Below are 6,806 nucleotides of genomic sequence, written 5' to 3'. Positions count from 1 at the left end.
GATCAAAGATCGACTTACGTGTGTGAGTGTTATTTTTCAGATATTTGTCTTGAATTTAATTTTCTAAGTTCAATTATTTACAGTTAGTTTTTTGCACTCCCTAAATTACTAACCACGCAATAAATATTTACAAAAATAAAAGTAAGAAAAATAAATTCCTAAACTATTACATGGCTATGGGACAGATACATAATAATCAGGCGAGAAAGAATAAATTTACAACCTATACATTTGTTCCTAATATTATAAATAAAACAAAATTAAAATAAGGAAAATAATGAAGCAAAAATAGAATAGATAAAAGCAAATAATAATAAAATAATAAATAAACAATGGTAATAAAGCAATAATAAAATAACAATAATAATAAAGTGATAATAAAAAGGTTAGAATTTTAAAAGAAATTATTTTAGGTTAAACAAGTTAGATTTTTTTAGAAGTTATTAGAAAAATATGAGTTTAAAATAAATTAGTAATAATAAAAGAATTTAAAATACATTAATGTACAAATTATAAAATAAAAGAGTTATATGAAAAATATTAAGTTAGTTATTTACAAAATAAATAAAGATTATAGAAAATATCAAATTATTAGATTAATAGGTTTATTATTATTATTCAATTAGAAAAATGGTCAATTAGATTTTATTTACAAAATATATAAGGATTTATTATTATAAGTAAGTAATAAAAAAAAGTTATTAAAATAGTTAGTATTTATTATTTATTTACAAAAAATATAAAGGTTATAGAAAAATAATAAATAATTAATTTAGTAGGTTTTCACGCCCTACATTACTAAACCACGCAGTTAATATAGGATCAATGGCAGGAATTTAAATGGCAGAAAAATAAATGGCAGAAAAATAAAATGGCAGAAAATAAATGGCAGAAAATAAAATCCTAATTATTACAACGCTTTGGTGCAGTTACATAATAAAGATGGCGAAAAGTAAAACTGAAAATATTACAAGTTAAAACTTAAAATATTACAAGGGCGAAGCAGTTACAGTGTATGAATAACATAAATATGAGCGAAAATAGGAAATAATAATAAGGTTTGTTAAGGTTTAATAAAATGTTTATGGTTTAGAGGAAACAACACGGTTAAAGTTTTAGGTTTGAAATTTAGAGTTTGTGGCGAAATTGTCAGGGTTTAGGAAAAATCAGGGTAGTTAGTTATGAAAAAAATGTGCAGATCTAAATATATGTATAAAAAAAAATATGAATTAAAAAAAACAACGGCGTTGCTAGCGCAAAATTGCGATCATCGCAACTGGATCGGATAACACAAATGTCACGCCTCATACACGTATATGTGAAAACGGCGTATTGACACGATCCGATCCGAAAACATAATCAAATTATAACATAAAATAGAAATATATATATATTTAACCAAACCGCATGTATCTGGAATACATAACACAGTCACACATATGAACATGTATTTGAAACACAGTAACAAATATATCAACAAAATAGATAAAGTATATATCATATATAAACTATTACCAAACTGTGTGTACGATAGTATAGATCAGCCACTCTCAGTTTCTCTTTTTTTGTTCTGTCTTTTGGCCTCCCTCTATCAGTCATGCTAGTAAATATATATAGGAACAAATTAGGTTAATGATAATGGGCCTAAGTTTATTTTGAAACCCAATATTAAATTAAAAACTGAAAATAATTAAAATAGTTAAAATTAAAATAGTTAAAATTAAAATAAAAACTAATTAACCTATTTATTTATTCTAGACCCAATATAAAAATAAATAGACTCAAAAAAAAAAAAAAAAGTCGGGCACCAAAATGCTCGAAAAAATAAAATGAACACGTCAAAATAATCAGCGCGAAATAAATGACTCGGAAAAATACAGCGTTTGGTCGGATTTTGAAATAAAAATTATGACCGTTTAAACTGCTCAGACTGATTAACATATGACCAAAAATAGTCGTAAAAATATTTTTAGCATGTCAAATTAAACCACGTGAACCGCAGATTAATGTTACCGACATTTGCAAACTTAAACTTGACATTTTTCGTTGACTAATTTTAGGCACAGTTAAAAAGTTAATTTGACCAGTCTGTTTGTAAATTCCGAGAAATTATTCCGGCTAATATTAAGACAGAAAAAAAATGTTATGCTATGAAGATGATGCAAATGAATGTGAAACAAAAAATTGGTTAGAGTTAAAAATAGAGGGCAAATTTTGGGGTGCAACAGCTGCCCCTGTTCAATTTTCTGAAACCTGAGGAGTTAGATTGGCCTGTGTGCCATTCGTGACTTGGAAGGTTGAAGGGGATTGAACACAAAAGCCCATAAATTTGCACTCGCCGGTGCGTAAAGTAACACTAATGACTAGTTGTATATGCTTAAGTGGGCTTGAAGATGCCACTTGGAAGAACTGGAGATGGGCTTATAGATGCCATCCATAATATCAGGAGGTGATAATATCTTGATGTTGATACTGGATATCAGTACTAGGTCTTCGTATAGGCCGTCTCTGAATCGTATCTAAGAACATACTTTTAATTTAAGTGTCAGAACCAAATCTTCGTGGCGATTTCTTTCTGAATTAAGTATCAGCACTAGACCTTCGTATAGATCGTCTCTGAACTGTTTTGAATTGTTGAATAGACCAGTAGAAATAAATCTTCGTGATGATTATCTCTTCTGGAAATATCCTGGATTAGGGAATAGATCTTCGTATAGACCGTTTGCCTACTATCCAAGGACACCTTGAGTAATGATTAAGTATCAGCACTAGATCTTCGTATAGATCGTTTCTGACCTGTTGTGAATTGTTGATAGTATTTTATCTGTATATAACCATCCTGCAAGGAAAAGGTTAGTTTATGCAATATGTATGCATGCATGGCATGGTGCATCTAAGTAAATGTATTAGGCACTTATGGATATGCTATGGTATGATGTAAGTGATGTATGTATGAATCATGCGGCCTGAAGCGTCCGGATATCTTTGTATAACAACTGCTGGCTAGGGAAAATAAATCCCGATTCGTTGCCGAAGAATATGAGGAACTCGTTGTAACACCCCAATAAAATATGATAATTATTTAATTTAAGTTAATAGTATATTTATTAATTTAATTAAATAATTGGAATATTATGGGATTATTATTATTGGAATATAAAGTTGGAATATATATAAAGAGTTCCATTTGGTAAAAAGGTTTTTCACGTGAAAACAGAGAACACGTAAGAATTGGGAGAAAAGAGAAGAAACTGAGAAAGGGAGAAGAAGAGGCTAGGGTTCAAGAGGAGAATTCAAGATTGTTGAAGGTCAAAGAATCAATTGCCGGATTAACTCAGGTAAGGGGGTTTATCGTCGTTTAGTGGGTATTATGGATTAACATGTGATGGGTAGTAATACGCCATTGATTGACTCTAATTAGGTTTTGAGAAATACCTTTGAATTGGGATGAATAAGTTAAGTTAAAACTGTGAATGAACCTATATTTGGATGAGTTGTGATTTTCTGGACGTGTAGCTTTTTACGGAATCGAAATCGGAGGTCCGGAAGGCCTCCAACGGCGAAAAATGCGGGTAATTCTGCATTCTGTTCGTGTTAGCGCAGGAACAGCTTTCTGTCTTGCGTTAACCGGTTAACCCAGGGTGTTAACCGGTTAACACTGTTATGATAATTAGAAGAATTGATCTCTGTCTTGCGTTAACCGGTTAACCCAGGGCGTTAACCGGTTAACACTGTTAAAATTTGCTAGGAAGCGTGTTCTGTGTTGCGTTAACCGGTTAACCCAGGGCGTTAACCGGTTAACACTGTTTGAAAGTGGAAAATTGATATTCAAATATTGTGTACATATTTGACGATTGGCCTATATTGGTGTATGATATAGTAGGGATCATTTCCCGTTGTTTTGAGCAGTATAGGTATTAGTAGAGTGTGCTAATACTGTGATTTATTATTTGGCATGACATGATATGATTAGGTGATAAATATGCTGATGAGGTGTGATGGTATGCATAATGCTGTGAATATGTATGAAATGGTGGATTGTTGTTGATGTTTGCATGCTAGGTGATTTAGCGTGCATAGCATAGCCCTTGGGGTGGTAGCTAATTCCCATGGTGAGGAATTAGTGAGTGAGTCACTAGGTCTCAAATGAGTGGGACTAGTGAGCTTGGTAGCCGTATCTGGGTTTGATCGGTGAGGTTGAACTATGTGTTCACGAATAGTCAGTACCGCATGCATGAAGTCTCATTGCATAAGATATGTATGGCGTATAATATGAATGGATGTATTCCAATATTATACGTGTGTTTTATGTTGGGTTGAGTATGATTATGATTTTGAGTTGATGTTGCCGTTGCTGAATGTGTGATCTGATTTGGGTGATGAAATGTGTTAATTTACTTAGCATTACATGATATTTTATAATGCTTATTATATCGATTGAGGAACTCACCCTTACAACTATGTTTCAGGTAACGAGCAATGATTGAGTAGAAGCTAGTGCTTGGAGTCTAGTGTAGTTCCTTAGTGGGTCATGCTCTGGTAGATGTAACATCGGGACGGGATGTTTTACTTTGTTTCATTTTGGTTGTTGAACAACTTTACATGTAATGTGTTACATGGTTTGCATGATTGATTAGATCTCTATCCGCTGCGAATTGTGCAATGTTTTATTTTGATTAATAAATGAGCATGACAAGTTATTATGGTGAATGGTGTGAAATGTCAAGTGTGACACCCTTAAATTGCATATCTACTCTGATTTATATTTTGTTGAATTAATTAATTATTGGGGTATTTTAGAATGGTGTTACACTCGTTCCCGTCTTGTTTGATAGTATAGTATTTGTCACTTCCCGTATTCGTTCGTCGTACTTCTATTGAAGGAATAAGTTCCTGAGTATCCCGACTGAGGATAAAAGAGATGGACATAAATTCAAGGGGAGACGTAATTCGAAGCATCTATAAAGATAGATTTGCTCTACTGGGGATTTGTAGTGGGGATGAACCGGTGAAGCTTCGTTGAACTACTACCCCCGTTCGTCCTTAGTAAATACTATTACTGCATTTTATGCATTTCTGGTAAACATCAATCGTATTCAAAAGCATACATACATTCAAACACAACCAATGGACGTTTTCGCTTATGTAAATAGAGTAAAAGTAAATCTGGATTCAAAGATGAAATTTTATTTATATCACAAAGTGACCTATACATAGGCAAGTTTGTACAAGGAGACAGAAATCCTAGTAAGAGGAATTCGTCGTAAATTTTTTATAAAACAAAGAAAACAGCTATGTGAAAAATGATCCTATTGAGTTTCAATTCTACTATTGCCATTATCTTCAAATATCTCATCTTCTGCTGTTGAGACAGAAACGATTGGATTGATCTTTATCTGTTTGAACTTGATTTAGGTAGCACCATCAGTTGAAGTTACATGAGTGATCCAAACGAGACATAGTCATACGCTTTAATCCCTAACTTTTGCCTGGATTGCCCTTTCAGGTTTTCAATCCACCGGGATACCCTTTTTTGCCCAAGCCGCCTTTTCAGGTTTTCGACTTGCCGGGTGTACATTTTTTTTATATATATCCCTAATTTTTGCCCGAACCCTTTTGGTTTTGCCGGGATGCCCTTATTTTTGCATAGGCCAGTCAACCTAGCGGGTCTCTTTTTATGCGTAGTATTTTTTAACTATGTCTGCGTTTACAGGCTGTGGAAAGTCTTCACCATCCATAGTAGTAAGCATCATGGCACCTCCGGAGAATACTCTTTTGACCACAAATGGTCCTTCATATGTAGGAGTCCACTTACCCCTAGGATCACCCTGTGGTAGTATGATACGCTTGATTACCAAGTCACCAGCCTGATATACCTTTGGCTTAACCTTCTTATTGAAAGCTTTGATCATCCGTTTCTGGTACATCTGACCATGACAAACAGCTGCCAACCTCTTCTCATCAATCAAATTTATCTGGTCGAGTCGAGTCTGAATCCACTCATCTTCATCCAAGCCTGCATCCTTCATGATTCTTAAGGAAGGGATCTGAACTTCAATGGGCAGAACTGCTTCCATACCATAGACTAAGGAGAATGGGGTTGCCTCTGTTGAAGTACGTATTGTAGTACGATAACCATGAAGAGCAAATGGTAACATCTCATGCCAGTCTTTGTATGTTACTGTCATCTTTTGTATGATCTTCTTAATATTCTTATTAGCAGCCTCCACGGCGCCATTCATCTTTGGCCGGTACGGAGAAGAGTTATGGTGTTTTATTTTGAACTGCGTGCAGAGTTCAGCAATCATCTTGTTGTTCTTCCGGAGAGAGCAGGTTTCTCATATGTATATTTGATAAGATCCATCTTAGAAATCAATAAAGTGGTATGATTCAACATATACTGTCTTAGTCGGCGAGCAGCCTAAGCCAAAGCATAGCAAGCTTTCTCGAGCTGGGAGTATCTTGTTTCACAGTCGGTACCTTTTGCTAAGGTAGTATATTGCATGCTCTTTTCGACCAGACTCGTCATGTTACCCCAACACACACCCTATTGAATTTTCTAACACGGTCAAATACATGATTAGAGGTCTTCCTTCAACTGGTGGCATCAGATTTATAGGTTCTTGGAGATAGTTCTTGATTTTGTCAAAAGCTTCTTGACATTCATCATTCCATATCATCTCTTGATTTTTCCAGCGAAAACCTCTACATAGTCACGTAACATCCGACTCAATCTTTCTTTGACACTGTTTTCCAAGCCTGCTCCTATTTTGACTTCTTTCTTGTCTACTTCAGTACCCAGATTT

This window comes from Lathyrus oleraceus, chromosome 6 (genome assembly GCF_024323335.1).
Source record: "Lathyrus oleraceus cultivar Zhongwan6 chromosome 6, CAAS_Psat_ZW6_1.0, whole genome shotgun sequence".
Classification (NCBI taxonomy): Eukaryota; Viridiplantae; Streptophyta; class Magnoliopsida; order Fabales; family Fabaceae; genus Lathyrus; species Lathyrus oleraceus.
This window is presented reverse-complemented; position numbering follows the sequence as displayed.